Raw genomic sequence first — 17,053 nt, forward strand, 5'->3', positions numbered from 1 at the left:
CTTGGAAGTAATTTTGCAGCCAGCTGGGCCAGCAGAGATGTGTAACAAGGACCCAAGGCAATACGAGGGTATTGTCTCCTGGAGCCACCACAAAGAATAACATTCCTAACAAGGGACTTGGTTTTCCAGTAGTCCGCACACCAACATGGTGCTGCTGCCACTCAGAAGATGCAGCTGCACTTCAGCTGCAACACTCTACTGGTGTGATAAGACTGGAAAATACAAAAGTGTTTCTTTTCGTAGGATATTCCAAAATAACAAAGAGAAAGAAAAAGAAATAGTACCAGTATGGCACTCAGAATTCCTTGGGCAACAGAAGCAGCTAGGTCAAGCTGGTGTTAAGACAACAACCCTGAAACAGGTCATGTCTATAAAGTATAATGTGTAGAATACTAAAAGGCAAAATACTAAGTGAAATGAAAAGATAGTTGGAGCTAAACATTATGAGGTTTTTGACTCAGAAAACAGTAAGTTTAGAGTGATAAAAAGTGGATGATAACATGCAGCATGAGCAGAACTAAGATCTGGCCTTGTGTTCTGGTATTGCAATGGCAGTCATGGAGACAAAGGTAGTGAAAAATGGTAAGGGAGCAGCAGTGTGCACCCCCCACTGTGGCATCCAGCCTTTCTCCTTTCAGATGGGCAGAATGTAAAACTCAGACCAGTGCAACAGCAAAGAAGCACTGAAACTAACCTTTTCTTCATGCCATTGGATGATGGATCAGGCTGTAGACATAAAAATCAGCATCTGTTTTGCTTGCATGCCTTTATACCTAGAGTATAGAATTAAGTATATCAAATATACAGCTTAGCACATGAAGAAAACATGATTAATAACAATTTTTCATTCTCTACACATGCTACATTTCAAAACACTTGTCTTTTTCTTGGGTGCAGTATGGTACACAGTAACTAAAGCATACTTACCACACAATGGAATTAATTATACGCTCAACGATTTCAAGAGCAGAATTACTCCAGTGTTCCAGAAATGGTTATAGCAGGATTAGTACAGCAATACTTGCACTCTCAGATAGTAAACTGGGATAATCCTGTAAATCCTGTAAAGGAATGTCATAATACAGAACTAAAGTCATCACAAGATTTGTGCTTTGGCTTACAATTACTGGAAGATCAGTATATGCAGATATGTGTGAGGTAGATTCCCACTTCTGCAGGAAAACATTTGGCTTTCAAAATTACTCACACACTTTCCCATTGTGGTCTGCAATCTACAGCACAGTAGAGTATTTATGAGGCAAAATACCAATATATACCAAACAGCATGTGAGGATAGGCCTCACTTTAAGGTGTGCAGTCATCCCTTTCAATGGCACCAAATCTGTCTTTTTTTCATTTCCCTAGTCACTTCTACAAGGTGAAAAAATACAATAAACAACGATGAGAACAGAAATTGCCTCAGTGGTTGTTTTGTCAGGAACTCTCTGTTTCTAGTTAGTTTCATCTCAAGGGACTGAAAAAACACTTTATCTTTCTTGCCAAAATCTGGTTTTCAGCTGAGGTCTTTAGACTAACATGATCACCACCACCACAAGGGCAGAGGCTCAGGTATTTGCAGTTATGGCTAAAGGCAGAGTTTATGCTGATAAGGTGGGTTTTTTCTTCAGCTTTGTGATCTTAAGAGATTTGTTTTTACTGATGGTAGATTTGTTTTCACTTTCTGATTTATTTTAAATCTTTTAAAAGCAATTTTCCTTTTTCTGTTCACTGATTGTTTTTTGTTTAATCCCATAGAACCTATCTCATTCAGCATATGAACTTCACATATTATTCAGATCTGTTCAATTCCTGAACCCCTGAAGTAACATAGATTTTCTTCATAGCCTTGTTTTCAGGTCTCTAGGACATTTATCTTCTCTCTTGCATGTGTTTTACCAGAACTTAACAAAAAAGCACTCTAATCTCAGCAAGGGATCTCTAAATTACCCACCTAATACCATCACCATTTTATTGGACAAATAAACTATTCAAACAAAACCAGAATTCATTCCACCTATCAAAAAGGTCTAGCTATGAACCCCTTATCTATTTGATTCCAAAATTCTCCACCTTCATAATCTCATTTTATTTCAAAGGAAGTTCTGTGTGGGCATGTATGTGTTTTTGTTTTTGCTTGCAAACATATTGGGTTCACAGTCAACCCTAAAAAATGTATTAACTAAGAAAGGGAGGCCTCTTCTCTATGACATTGTTTTTTCTGATAAATATCCCAATTTATAAAGTCCTAAAACCCCCCCAAAACAGAGATGCTTTTCTTTTTTATTTGACTAGATAGGAACCAAATTCTAACTTCTCCAGGAAAAAAAGACTAAAAGTGTGTGGCAACAGATTTAAAACAGTGAGAAGCCTGTGAAAAGGGCAGGACTGCATTTTGTTTAATCCTGACTTTCATCTTGATTGTGAATGAATTGAAAAGTAAATGAGAAATGAAACCAACAGGCAAAGCCTGGTACTTTAGACCAGGACTGGTAAGCTAAGCAGCTTCTTTCAATAAGAGAGTGAGAAAGCAAGTTCCACTCACCTCTCATTGCAGGTGAGTGGGAATACATTCCCATTTCTGCACTACATCAGTCCAGTGAAAAGTTTCCACAAGCTGCAGCCCTTAGAGAACACCAGATGTCCCCCTCTTGTTGTCCTTCACTTATCTGGTACTCAGCGTCTTCTCACCTACTAATGAAATGCAACATAAAATTTTTCAACTTACCTTTAGTTTTACTTGCAAAAAAAAAGAGGGGAAGAAAATTACTGAGTTGAGACACAAACTGGAAAGATGTCCTTAAGAATTCCTTTCTCAGCTATATTTATTAAACCAGGCTAGGGGAAGATCTGTATTTGTATCAACACAGGAAAGATACAAATCCTGCTTTATTTTTCAGCAGTAGAAAAAAGAGTTCAGCCCACAAAGATCTAATCAATCCATTTGCAATTAATTTTGATATTTGGGTAAGAGACTGAAGTCTAATGAGGGGTTGTGGTGATTTGTGCAAATTTTCCCTTGCTTTTGGAGCAAAAATACACTGCTTCAAACCAGATTTACATGAGCTCTAATTTGGATACAATTACAGCTCACAAAACATAATGACTACGCTGTAGAGATAATTACTTCCCACTTTCCAAGTTAGTTGCTTTCCACTGAAAAATGCTGTTCAGTCAAAAATTACCCTTACGGAAACATTGCTTTGAATTAAAATGCTTGATATCCAGAGTGGAATCTGGAGAAGGACAAAGTAACAAAATAATTCTGCAGCCAGGTCATTCAGTGAGAATAGATAGAAAGTTCCAAACCCATTGTATTTGATTTGAAACACAAACCAAAACCCAGAGGTTTCTCAAATCTCATGTAAATGACCAAATCATGGCATTGTTCACTATTCTTATCATTTGGAATACTCATTCTCCCAGAATACTCACTCTCCTAAAATAATCACCTTGTCTCCTTGTATATGTCTTGCCTTCATTTCATGCTAAACCTTTTTTTTTTCATATTTTCTATTAAATAAAATTTGTGTAGTTTTCCAATCTGTGTTGCGGATATTTTTTTTTTTTAACTTGACTTCCTAATAGTTTATGATGTCGGCAATTTGTGAGGAATAAGAGCCAATATTCAGCTGTTGTAAATCAATGTTCCTGCAGCAGTTTCCCTGCAGGTCCATTGATTCATAGCAGTTGATCTTCTGATGAATGTATTCCAGTCAGAGAATAGACAAGACAAGGTAGGACCTTAACACATCGAGGGGCAATAAAGTAACGCTGTGACAAAGCCCAGTAAAAAAAGGTATCTTGGGAAATGGCTGGGCAAAGACTATCAGCCTCCTCTGCTTATTAAATAGCATGAGACAGCTCTATCAATGACTGGAACATCATGCAATATTTATTCCTTCCTTCAATAAACATCGATTATAGGCTTGGTGGCACATCCTCTGTTTGATAGCAGATAATACCTGAATGCAGATTTCCTCTTTATGTATGCTTCAGTATTCTTTGCACATGCACACACACACACAGAGAGAGAGAGAGAGAGAAACCTGAACACATCCTCCTGAGTGTGGAACTCTTTCTGCATTTAAAACCAAGCTGGCAATACTTAGTATGAAATAGACATAAAAATCAAAGAAAGGAAGACATCCTCCACCAAGAAACTACTACCATGATCTTACACAAGACAGTCCAGGAAGCTTGTTTGAAGTGCCAGCTGGGTATTCATGTTGGATAAGATGCCAGTAATTTCTACATCTGAAGCTACAGAAACTTTTCCTGATGCTTATGGAATTGTAATTCTGCTTTTCTGCTAGAAAGAAGAATTACATGGCTTGCTATAACCAAGTGTTTACTTGTACAGAGTCAGATCATGTCTTTACATTTTAAATTACAACTTACTTTTCTTGCATTTGCAGGGAGTCAGAGGGATGGCAAGAGGAGGGGGGAGGCTTTTATTTCCCTAATTATTGTCTAGGTTTTTACAAAACTTTATCTGAAGTAGTACTTGTTCTGGGAATTAGTTAAGTTATAAATCCCCAACTCTTCTTGTCCTCCAGTAAAAGAAGCACTACATTTAGTTTTGTTTCAGTCATCTGGTGTGTCCTCTGTCACTCATGAACCTGCAGGATTTCTGAAACAGCTTTAGTCAGTTGTTCAACAGAGGCAAATCTTGCCATAGCCTTAAAATATCAGGGCACATCTAAGATGATCTGGCCTGGTGTATCCCCTTAAAGGCCTAGATTGTCTTCAGTTGTCATTAGTATTAATTGTGAAAGATTGCTATTGAGCTACAAGTGAAAACTGACACAAAAGAAACATTTTAACATATTTTAACTTTTCAACATATTTATCCTCAGAATCAATAGTGCACAAACTTTTCTTGCTCTTTGTCTTATCATTAATGTACTTTTCAAGTGGTTTCCAGTTACTTTTCATGCCCCTCATTAAATGCATGACATTGTGTTCACTGACCCTTCTGTTACCTCTGCATCTGCCTACCCACATTGTACTTTGAGACTTCTCTCTGCTCTCTGACCTGCACTCCAACTTCTTTTATTCCTTGTGTTAAAGTTCAAGGAAGAACTTACAATTTAGCCAAGTTGGTTTATTTCCACACTTATTTTACCACTGTACCCTTAATATTAATCCACCAAAGGGTTGTGAGCTAACTTCATCTTGTTTTCTTTCAGATCTGAGCCTTATAAAACACCCCATTAACTGCCAAAGATAAATGAAATCCACCTTCTCAAACACCATTTGAGAAACAGGGCTTTCCTGTTTCTCCTTTATCCCTTCATTGAATACAAGAAATACTGGCATTTCATGATCAAATCCATACATTTGATCTATCTATTAATTTCCAGTCACTCAGAAAGTAACTACTGAAAAAAGTGCTCTTAACCATTTGGGGTTGAAAACATACCTAACACTGGCTCCTCATCTCTCAGTCTCAGAGTATATGAAATTCCTGGCACATTGCTTACCTGCTGGGATTCACATTTAGCCTCTGTTGCAGCCAATCCCTATATGAATACTATAAAAGAGGAAAGCAGACTTCCAAAGTGAAAAACAAGACCAATTTAACTCACTTCCTGCCACTTCCACTGCTACAGGATTTGCAAGGAAAGGGTGAAGATTCACAGCCTGTTCCTCAGCTTTCCAAGCACTTGTAGTCACTCTGAACTTTTGAAAAATGGTGTGATCTCCAGCAGCCAAGGACTTGTGTCATCAGTATGAGGAGGATGGAGCAAACACAAACAATTAAGTTTTGTCAGATACTTCAGAGCATTCTTGGACATGGCATAAATTCACAGCTCTAAGAATATGAAATATTAATGTAGATACAATTACAAAGATATTTCATTATGTATCATGTCCAGTCATTCATATCCTGTTACAGAAAAAAGAATAATTTTACTATCTAATCCAGTCAAATTTCAAATTAAGCAGAACAAAATGCCTGTGTAGAAGGGAGAGCAACAAATCTTGTTTTAGCTGAACTTTAAACTTACCCTGGTATCATCTGTTGACCTCAGCCTAGTACTGAGTGTTTGATCCAGTAACAACTGACTTGGTTAACTCAAAATGATGCTTCAGAATATTGTTTGATAAAAAGTTACTGGTTTCTAGAGAAAAAGCTAAAATTCTCATTGAGTTGATTATCTTCCATATGGAGATTGCAAAGAGAGCAGTCTGCAGCAACCAGAAGGAGTAGAGAACCACGTGAAGTCAACATTGCATTCTTTTGAGCAAATGAACAATGCCATTCAAAAAGACAAGGTGCCTTTTACATTTTTTCCTTCTCAGAAGTGGCAGACAGATGTCTTCTGTAGCTTCGCATCTACAGTCCTTACCCAGCTGCTATGTTTGGACTTCATCTCAAAGCCAAGAAGCCAAAATCACATTTTTAGGCAGAGTAGGAGATGGAAACTCAAATGGCAGAAATTGTACTAATTTGTATGTGCAGAAGTTGTGTACAGCCTGGATGTGGCACTGATACCCATTCTTCTTAAGCTTTGACTAACAAGTAATTCCAGACATAATAAGCTAAGGATAGGGAGCACAGTCTGGCATTATGTTCAGTAGTCTGTACAAGGGACAAAGCAGATTATTCGTGATTGACAGAAAAAAAAAAAAAAACAAAAAACTATGCAAGATCAAAATAAAATAATTAATTACTTTTCTATGAAAAAAAATGAGCTTCATCATCCTTGGGCTAGAAAGAAATACCAAACTCATCTATAAAGACCTTCCTTCCATTTCTCTCCACTTAGTAAATTCCACTGTGGTAGGTAATGATATCAAAGTGACATTTTCCCTCTAATTAGCCTGCTTTTAATGAAGTTAAGGAGCACGTCAAAGAACGATGAAAAATATTTTTAAAAAACTCACAAGCATGATATTAAATTTTAGAAAAGGAAACGGGAAAATAAGAGCTCTCCAGCAAAGATCTGTGTGAAAATGCACTGGAGCCACTGTGAGCATGGACAATTCAGATTCTCCCCTGTGGCTCACAGCCCCATATTTAGAGGTGCTCACATCTTTTCAGGGACTCCTGCAAGAGTTAAAGCTTTCAGTGCCTTATGAGAAGTGATATGAGTGGATATGCCTTGCAGTGTAAGGTCTCACAGACAAGTAGTTGGCTAGGACATATGATCCTGTTTGTCCCTAAAAGGGTATAACTAAAACACCTATGGATTCTCTGCCCCATTATTCAGCAGTGTATTAGGCAAAATGCATAATGCATGTACTATGTACACTGTATCTATCTTCCCAAGGAGTTATTGTTAGGAGGGTGTTTTGCAGTTTCTTTAGTCTATGGGTCTGTCTCATGAATATTGAATGCTTGTTTTCTTGAACAGTGTTGTACTTGGAAGAAAACACCCTGAGTCCATCCTAACAATAAGTGTCCCCAGGGAGAGGGAAGAACAGATACAGCTAAAAGCCCAGCAAAACTTTTACAATTGCAAACATTGATGAACTGCAGTATTTTCTCTAGGATAAGCACACAACAAGGTTAATAATGTCCTACACTTTTCCTAGTATTCTGGTTTTCAGGCTAAGACATAAAGAAGAGCCAACACTATTTTCAATACTAAATCTACTATTCCACTGTGTAAACCACTTCAGAGATAATGTAGCCACACTGCAAAAATCTTACTCACTTTTGGACTACCTGTTATTCACACTCGAGGTTTTTGTGCAACTTCTCATAAAGCATGTGAAACCTTGCCAGCCTTTAAAACACCTCCAAATTTAAGAATGCCTACAAAGGTAGTGATTTAGGTTGGATCTATTTGCATTTTTTCACAATTTTATGAACCAAATCAGGCAAAAATTTTCAAGAATAAACATTCAGAAGCCTCAGATCCATCTTTACTTAACCATCAGCATCGAAGCTTCAACATGTCTACATCACTGCAACAAATGGCTTGTGGCCCATACTTCAGTAGGGCATTTTTAAAATATCTTACTCTAGCCACATTGCAGCAGGCTCAACAAGGCAAACTCCTATTAGCTGAGGATCTTTCTTTTCATTTTGTTTTGAATAAAATGTTTAATGCCAGACAGTGCAAAGGCTCTCTACTCAGGCTTAGTGAAGCCTCATCTGGAGCAGTGTCCAGTTCTAGAAAAAACAGAAAAAAAGTACAAGAAAAAACAAAGAACTCCTGGAGAGGGTCCAGTGAATGTCCACAAGGATAATTCGGGGACTGAAGCATTTCTCTTATGATGACAGACTGCAGGAGCTGGGCCTGTTCAGTCTGGAGAAGAACAGAGTGAGAAGGGATCTCATTCATGTATATAAATACCTTAAAAAGGTAAGTGCCAAGAAGAGGGTGTCAAACTTTTTTCAGGGGTGCCCAGCAACAGGACAAGAAACAGTGGACATGAATTTAACCACAAGAAGTTCCCCCTCAGGCTGCCCAGGCAGGGAGTGGAGTCTCCCTCTCTGGAGACGCTCAAAACCCTCCTGGACCTGTTCCTGCGTCACCTGCTCGAGGTGACCCTACCTTGGCAGGGGGCTGGATCAAATATCTGCAGAACTCCCTTCCCTTCACAATTCTGTGAAATATCAACAAAAGCTCTTGCAAAGCTCTCAATTCTATAACCCTTTCCCAGTGCATTTTAATTTGAAATGTCTTGTACCATCTATGAAAATGAAAATCAACCAAAAAGGAAAATCAATTTTGGCTTGGAAAAAACACATATACCAGTGTTCAGCTTAAGATGGAAAAAGAAAAGGATGGGGAAAGAATCAGCAACAAGACTATCTCATGGACTGGGAAGAAAGAGCGGTGCCAAGGAAAACTCCATTATCTCCTTCCTGACCTCACACACACACACACACACACATACATATATATATATCTACACATCACTTAGCCTTAATGAACAACTGCAATTTGCCAGTGTTCTAAAGGAGCAGGATTTGGCCCTTAATCAAAATATGGTCAAATCTTGCATGCAAATTATGTTAGAAATGCCAAAAAAAGAGTGTAGCATGAAATCTGGCCACTCCACACTCCAGAGCACAGTCTGGAAGGATCTGTGTTTGCTGCTGTCCTGACAAGGCAGGAGGTGCCCAAGACATCAGTCATGCTGCTCTGGTCACCAACTCCATCGAGGAACAGCCAATTCCAGACTTTTCCAATTTCTTTTTCCTTTCCTGGTGGAAATCTCTTGTGGACATATTTCACAGAGATAAGAGAAGTATATTCACCTGAACTCACTTGAACTCACCTGAACTGCAGCATCACTGAAGAACTGCAATATGTCTGAGCCCTGCTTGGGGGCTTGGACAGAAGCACTGTTCACTGTTGAATATCACAGTCAAGGAAAGCAATTTTAAAATAATAAAAATCATGGTAAAACATACATAATTAATTTGCACCAAAAAAATCTAAGCTTTATCCTTCTAGCAAGAGCATGATTGTCATAAAACATGATCAAGTGAATTTCTTTTAGTCTTATGAAAAATTCGTGGCTCCTTATTCTGGTTAGCAACGAAAATATAGGCAGGTGAAAAAAAATTCACCAGATAAATAAGTATTCAGGAATTATTCCGGTTAACAAATACAAAATATAAATACACAAAGATCTACATTTCAATTTTAATGTTGCAGTTCTAGTTATTATATTAATAGCATTTTTTAAAGATTAAATTATTGTCTTTGAAACCATTCAGGATAGTGACTCAAACTCATAAGAGTGAAGAGGTTTTTTTGGACAAAACCAACAAACCAACCTGAGCTTGTCTCTCCGTTATGTTAAAAGCACATTATCTGAAGCATTAGACATTCATTAAAGTGAAGTGTGGGCTTTTTGTTCAGTAGTGTCCTAGGATGTGGTGACCAATTTCACTTCAAAATGTTTTGATCAGCAGTTTATCCTTGTATTATTTATGGCTGGAGACAGACTGTTTTCTGATAGACCTGTAACCCACTTGAAATCTTTGCCCCTCACCAAGCCTGAAGAGATTTGACACAAGTTTCCTGGAAATAAGGATCTGAGACCACGTTGCTCATGACCTGAACTGTTTTATGAGGACATCACACAATGCCAGCCCAACAATGCCAGTCAGTGGCATGTCCAACAAGAGCATCATCAGATCCAGCACTACAACAGCATGGATGAGCATTTCATGTCTGGGTCATCCTGACCAAGTAGCCAACAGCCACTTAACAGAGCCTGCATACATCCAAACCATGCATACTCTGTTGTACTGCCAGAACAAGAGGACGATGCGTACAGCTCTTAGGAGGCTGATGGTTATAAAGCATCTGCACTGCTGTCCTCCCACTGGCATGATCTCCCAAACTGTGTCCTCACACAGAGCCCCAGCAGTCATGTGAGCAGTTAGATCACGTCACTGGATCCCAAAAAATACAGAACAAGCGTCACCGTGTGGGCAACCACCACTGTCAGTCAGATCAGGACAAAGGCCCGATGCCTGCACTAGGGGACACCCAGTCTGCTCCTCTTAAACACAAATTGGAGCAGGTGCCTGACACCCTTAGCTCAGCTCAGCTCCAGCAGGCTGCTCCTAACAGCAAGCAGTGTATATCAAGGTATAGCTGCTTCCAAAAAATCATTCCCCTTAGCTTCAGTTATTCTGTCTGGGTGATAATTCTTGTCTGTTGTAGATTCATAGGATCATTAGGGTTGAAAAAGACCTCTAAGATCACCAAGGTCTAGATCAATATGTATTCTTAGTCCCCAGTGCTTTCAAAATACATTTATACCCAATAATTCAGAAAAAAAAATCTCAGTTTAGAAGTGTTTCGTCTGCTTTTTTCAGGGAAGGCTCACTCACTAAGGGAGAGGAGGGAGATGTTTAAAGAGCTCTGAGTTAACTGCTTCCTTTTCCTCAGAGTTTGAAGATGGACAGGTTGACATCATCAATATGGACAGGTTGAAACAATTTGACCTCCTGGAGGTTATGACTATGATATGGTGGCCACAGAGGTAGGTGTTTCTGAACATGGTCATACCGGGGCACAAATAAGTGTTGGACATGGCACACAACACATAACTCCCCTCACTACATCAAAGAGATATTGCTGGGCAATCAGTGTTAGAGCAGTCTTGTCAAAAGTGGGGAGTATTGGGTTCATCCAGTGGGCAATTTCCAGGACTTCTAAGTATCTTCTTTACAGCAATCTTAAATCAAATTCCTTTCTTCAGCTCACTGCAAGGCAGTCAGGGTTGGTGTCCAAAGAACACTTTTATTTCTTTATTCCACTCTAGCCAATCCAAACAACTGTGTAGCACTTACACCTTCCGTGGACATTTCTTGCACTTCTATTTAAATAGGAATTGTCAGAATAACAATTCATATTTGGCATCCAGGTTAATTCAATTTTCTTCCCTATTACGAGGTACAATTTCACAGCAGAAGTGAAATAACAAGACTCTAGCTGTCCTATCCACTTACACACCAAACAGAAACACTGTTTCCTCTGAAGGACACTAAAAAGCCCTTATTGGTTGTCTGGTCTGTCCAGTGTCAAATTACTTTGCTATTCTTACGTCCTGATTCTAGTTTTAGCATACATGAAAGCATGCAAATGTTTGGAAGACAAAATGCAAAAACATTGTACTTGTTATTTATAGAATTTCCTTTTTTAGGTTTTCAATTGTTTGACAAACTTGATTAGTGAAATATTCCCTTTTCTAAGGAGAGTAGTGTGGAGCAAACAGTGTCTCCTACAGCATTCTGTTAATTCCACACAATGGAAAAGACAATTTTGTCCTGGTCCAGGCCGAGAAGTGGAGAGAACATAGGAAAAGCACAAAGTATTTTGAAAGATACAAAAGGTACAATGTATTTCCTTTCTGTAGTAGTCTATTTTTATAATAAATTAACTAATATGCATATTGGAGTGTGCTGGACTGGCTTCTCCTACACAATCATAAAAGGAAATATTAATTATGGAATTATAAAAGGAAATATTAATTATGGAATAAAGCATAATTGTCTAAACCATAAACAATGCCATCAGATTCCAGTACCTGTGAATATGTATTTTAGTTTCATAGATAATAGCACTATCACAGCCTCTTGCTCAAAAAAACCTCATCTGATGAAGCAGGTACTGCAAGTCTGAATGGCAGAGGACTCAAGGTCTGTTAGAAACTTCTCTGAAGAAGGCCAAAGACTCTCCTGAGATGCATGACATTTATCTGAGGTAACAACAAGCAAGAGAAGCTCCAACATAACCATTAAAGTACTGCTGAAAGCACAGAGAATTTGCCAGCAATAGGCACGTCACATATCTTTGCTATTTTTATCTAGCACGTTGATTTCCATTTCCAGTTTTCAGCTTGCACAAAAGCCCCTATGCTGTGGTCACTTTGGAAGATACATATAGCAAGTTCCCACAGAAAATCAGCTTCGTCTTTCAGAGAGGAAAACAAACAAACACACAAAAAACATATTAAAAAGCAAGTGATTTGGGATTGGGTGGTCTCATAGAAAGTGACTGTGGTTTCTTCTGTTCCACTTTGCCATATCTTCTGGAAGCTACAGGGAACAAAATTTGAAGACATCATGCAAGTAACTTTTCCAATTGATCTACAGGAAGCTTGCATACCAATGAACTGAATTTCATGGGACACAAGATTTTCTTAAAAATCCAACCCTTCTCCTTGGAAAAGGGATTTTTCCTCTCATTTTCCTTCTTCACACAACTGCAGGATGTGGGTAATTCTAATTACAATCTGTAAATTGGCATTAGTGCACATAATTCACACCAGGAATTCACGTTTGAAACAGACCTTACTGTGAGGCTGGTGAGGCAGTGGCACAGGCTGCCCAGAGAAGCTGTGGCTGCCCCACTCCTGAAGGTGTTCAAGGCCAGCTGAGTGGCTCTGAGTAACCTGGTCTAGTGGGAGGTGTCCCTTCCTATGGCAGGGGGGTTGGAACAAGATGGTCTTCAAGCTCCCTTCCAACCCAAGCCAGTTCCTTTTACTATGATTATTCCCACTTGATGTTCTTTTGTTTCCATTGCAGAGCAGTCTGTGAGTGTTCAAACATCCTCAGCACCAGCTCTGCTGATCTACTTCTATGGGACCCTTCTTTAGGTACATTAGTCAGGGACTAATATATTCATTTGAGGCACTGCTTTGTGAAAGGAGGTCTGAACTCTTCAGGCAGAGGACCCAGATCCCTTACTGCTGGTCACTTGCCCAAAACCAAAATTTCTCACTTAGTTTTTGGGTTGGCTCTAAGCAGAGTTTACCTTCATCTCAAGTGGGAGAAAAGAGACTACCATGAAAACATTTACATAGAAATTACTGAATTAAAATTAAAAATATTTGGAAAAACAAAATACCAAATGTTTAATGTCTGAATAAACACCCCAAAAATAGCAGAACAATGTGCTGAATTAATATATATACTCTATTTTACATCTAAAATTCATGCAGTTGGTCCTAATAATCTGTTCACTAATTTGCCTGTTAATTCCAGAAAACCATACCATTCCCTTCCATGCTATATTCTGCCAATTATTCCTACTTCATTGTAATCTTCCAGAGTGACACTCCATCATCTTCACATTAAAAAGAAACCCCAAAACCAAAATGAAACAACAAGGAAAAAAAAACCCAAAACATTAATTTGAGTGAACATAGCACAGAATATTACCTAGAAGTTTCAAGGTCCAGATGGAAGTAAAAACTCTGCATGATGGTAATCAGAAAAAAAAATTTAATACTTAGAAACAAAATAATGTATTTCTTGTCATGGACATGGAGCCCCCTGGTGCCACAGGACATCTCCAAGGCTGCATCTCCAAGCTTGCAGCCACTCTGACACTCACAGGCAGGCTCTGCTCCAGCTCTCAGCAGAGGGACAGGGACATGAGCACCATGGCTTGTGCCCAAACTATTGGTGCCAGCCATCCCCACTGCAGGACAGACATAAGGAAGTCTCTCCATGCCTCTGTTCTCATGCTGGCTTCCTGCTCCAAAACTCCCAGCTTTGTGCTGGCACAGCACAAAATGCATGCTTAACCATACACACTCTTTTGCCACCTCAGCTAAACAGGAGAAAACCTTTGGCAGATAAATAGAGAAAGCAATTGAGGATACAGGTGTCTGAATTGTCAGGGGGAAAGGTTAGAGAAACTCAAATCCTTTAACAGACTCTTGCCAGAAAACAGATCTTTAAAAGCCTGCAGTATCTAAACTATGGCATCTTTCAGCTTCCTCCTCAGGGATGTATCTATATTAGCATTTACTGCATTGCAGGCTTCACTTTAGGTTTAAATTTGTTTTGCATATATACTTGGGTTCTTGCACTATCTCTCAAGCTCTGGGCCAGTCAAAGCACTTTCCCTGCTGGTGCTCCAAGGCTGAAGCCTTGGCAGAGGGCAGCCTCTGTCCCACCCCACCCGTGATGGTGGCACAGGGCCCTCCTGTGGCTGACACTCTCCAATCCCTGGCGCACACCTCGGCCCAGCACCTGACAAAAACACTGCACCTGCAACCTAGAGGTCGCTGCAAATTAAATCCCAATTCCTACCTTTTGTACCACATCAACAAGTCACGTAATACATAGTCTGAGTTTCTGCAGGCAACTCACCTCAGAGTCCTGCTGTCGCATTTGCTCATGCCAAACAGGCTTTCTGCTCTTCTGTCTCTGCTCAAAACAATTCTAAAATGCCATTAATTAACATATATTTACCACGGACTGAAACTTTCCTACAAGTTCCAAATTTTCACTGAAGAAAAAATAAGTCAGAAAATAATCATCAAGGACCCTACATACAGGTATTAAGGAATTTAATTAGGAAAATACAGTGTTCAAAAGTCAATTAGTCAGGCTAGAGATCGTGCAGCACTGCTGACTTTAATAACCTGACATTATTCCTGTTTCCTTTATTCCATTTCATATGGCATTGCCTTTCTGTCTGTTCATGAGCACAGCTAGGGAGTTTGGTTGACACATGTATGCACACACACACTTTGCCTCTCACTCAATTTGTCCAGTCCCAGATATATTTATAAGTGAACTGATATTCCAGATCAGCTCAACGTAAATGTAGTGTGTATTTGTTCAACCAGGCTAATATGTCAGACTTAAATGCCTGCATTTATATCTGTCTGTTGTGAATTATTCATGAGCACATATTAGCAAGCGCTCTTTCTCTTCTGTTAAGCTTTGAGCTGGTCCCTTGGGAGCTCATTACCTACAGTGGGTTTCACAAGGGCTTGATGTGACTCTACCAGAATTGCTATTGTACCTTCCCAGAAAGACTGTGATACTCTTCCCAGACACCTACAGTTCAATTCAGAGTCGACTATTTAATTGTCTAATAGCAGTGAGTATTTTTCCCACTGAGCCAAAGTAGTGAAATTGAATTATCTGGAATATTACTGGGGTTTTTTTCCAGGGACAGACAGAGCCATTGGACAGGTACTGCTGAAATAATTTTAGGGCTCTTTCTTTCCCTGGCAATCTGCTTCGACTAACTTTTCCCTTTTCAAAGGAGGTTTTGATTTTGGTTTTTTTTAAGCACTTCGGATAGCGACTCTGCCCGATGCCAGCGCCGATGCGGGAGATGAAAGGCAGCCCGCAGCTCAGGTGCCGTATCCCGCTCGGCAGCACTGTCAGCAGCTGGGAGGCGGCGAGAGAGCTGGTCCATCGCCATCCCCGCCACCTCCGAGCCCCGCACCTCCAGAGTGGCGGGACACGGGAGCCGCGGAATCCCTCTCCCACCCGTCCCGCTCCATCGCCACCGGCGCTTGAGCTCGGGCGCGGCTGGGCATGGGCAGCCAGGGCTCCCGGCGCTGAGGCGGCAGCTCGGCTTTTCCCCTCTCGCACGCCACGTGGCCCCGTCCTGCCGCGGGATCTCGTGGCTTTTCCCTGGATCCCCGCGGATCCCTCGTGCCGCTGGATCTGCCCGGGCCTGCGGGGCCGCGGCGCCCCCTGCGGGCCGCGGCGGGAAGGGCGCGGGGCTGCGCGGGGCGAGGTGAGGCGGGACCGGCGTGAGGGGAGCACGGGGAGCGGCGCAGTGTTCCCCCCAGGAGCCCTGGGTTAAGAGATCAACAGCACACACACCCCCACTGCCCTGCCTGGGCGGGCTGGAGCCCTCCCGGCTGCCGCTTGGGCGCTACCAGAGTCTCCCCCGGCCGGCGCTCCGCAGCCCCGCACGGTCCGCGCAGCACAGGCGGCTCCCCGGGGAGCCTCGGTGTCTCCGAGCTGCCCCGCTCCCTTCCCGGAGAGGGAAAAGCAACCCGCCCGCTCGCTTGCCTCCACACTGTAAACTTTAAGGCACAGATTCGGCACAATGACGCCTGAGCCCAGCGCTGGGTCCGAGGAGGGGCTGCTCCCGGGGTTGGGCTGCGGAGAGTTTCGGGGGTACAGCACGGCTGCCCCACCGGCCTTGTCCGTCCCTCTACGGTCTCCGAGTGGCAGTACGGGCAGCCCGAGCTTGAGGGCACTTCCTCCATCCCCCCAAAAGCAGGAGGCGGGAGAGTGTCCGGGTCTGCTGCGGACACCGGGCCACCATCGCCTCAGGGCAGCACCGGCCCGGCGGAGGGCGCGGGGAGGGACAGTGGCCCCTGCAGCGGCCGGGGGAGACTCCAGTAGTGCTGTGGTCAGTGAGGGAGAACCCACGCCGAAGGCATCTCCATCCACGGCTTTCTGCGAGCAACGTCCACGGCTTTATCTTTACTTTGCCTTTTAAATAAAAGTGTCCCGTCTTTCCGAGCAGAGGTTTAGGACAGGAAGGGGAGGGTGGAGGTATTTGTGACCCCGGAGGCCTCAGAGATGGAGCCCAACGCCCCAGAGCCCGCACCTGCCACCGCCGGTAATTCGTCTGGAGGCAGGGGCCACTGGTTCTCCCAGACGGGTTTGTCCTCCAGCCACCGCGAGGGAGCCGCAGGACACTCTGCCCCCTGCATCGCAGCCCTGCCGCCTGCCGGAGCTGCCGGTGCTGAGGGCACGAGCTGCGGTACTGCCGGTGCTCAGGGCATGAGCCCCACCTGGAGCCTCCGGCCGGGGAGGGAGGTGTGGGCATACCCCCAGCAGGAGCACTTTAATTGC

Source organism: Melospiza melodia, chromosome 1, assembly GCF_035770615.1.
Source record: "Melospiza melodia melodia isolate bMelMel2 chromosome 1, bMelMel2.pri, whole genome shotgun sequence".
Lineage (NCBI taxonomy): Eukaryota > Metazoa > Chordata > Aves > Passeriformes > Passerellidae > Melospiza > Melospiza melodia.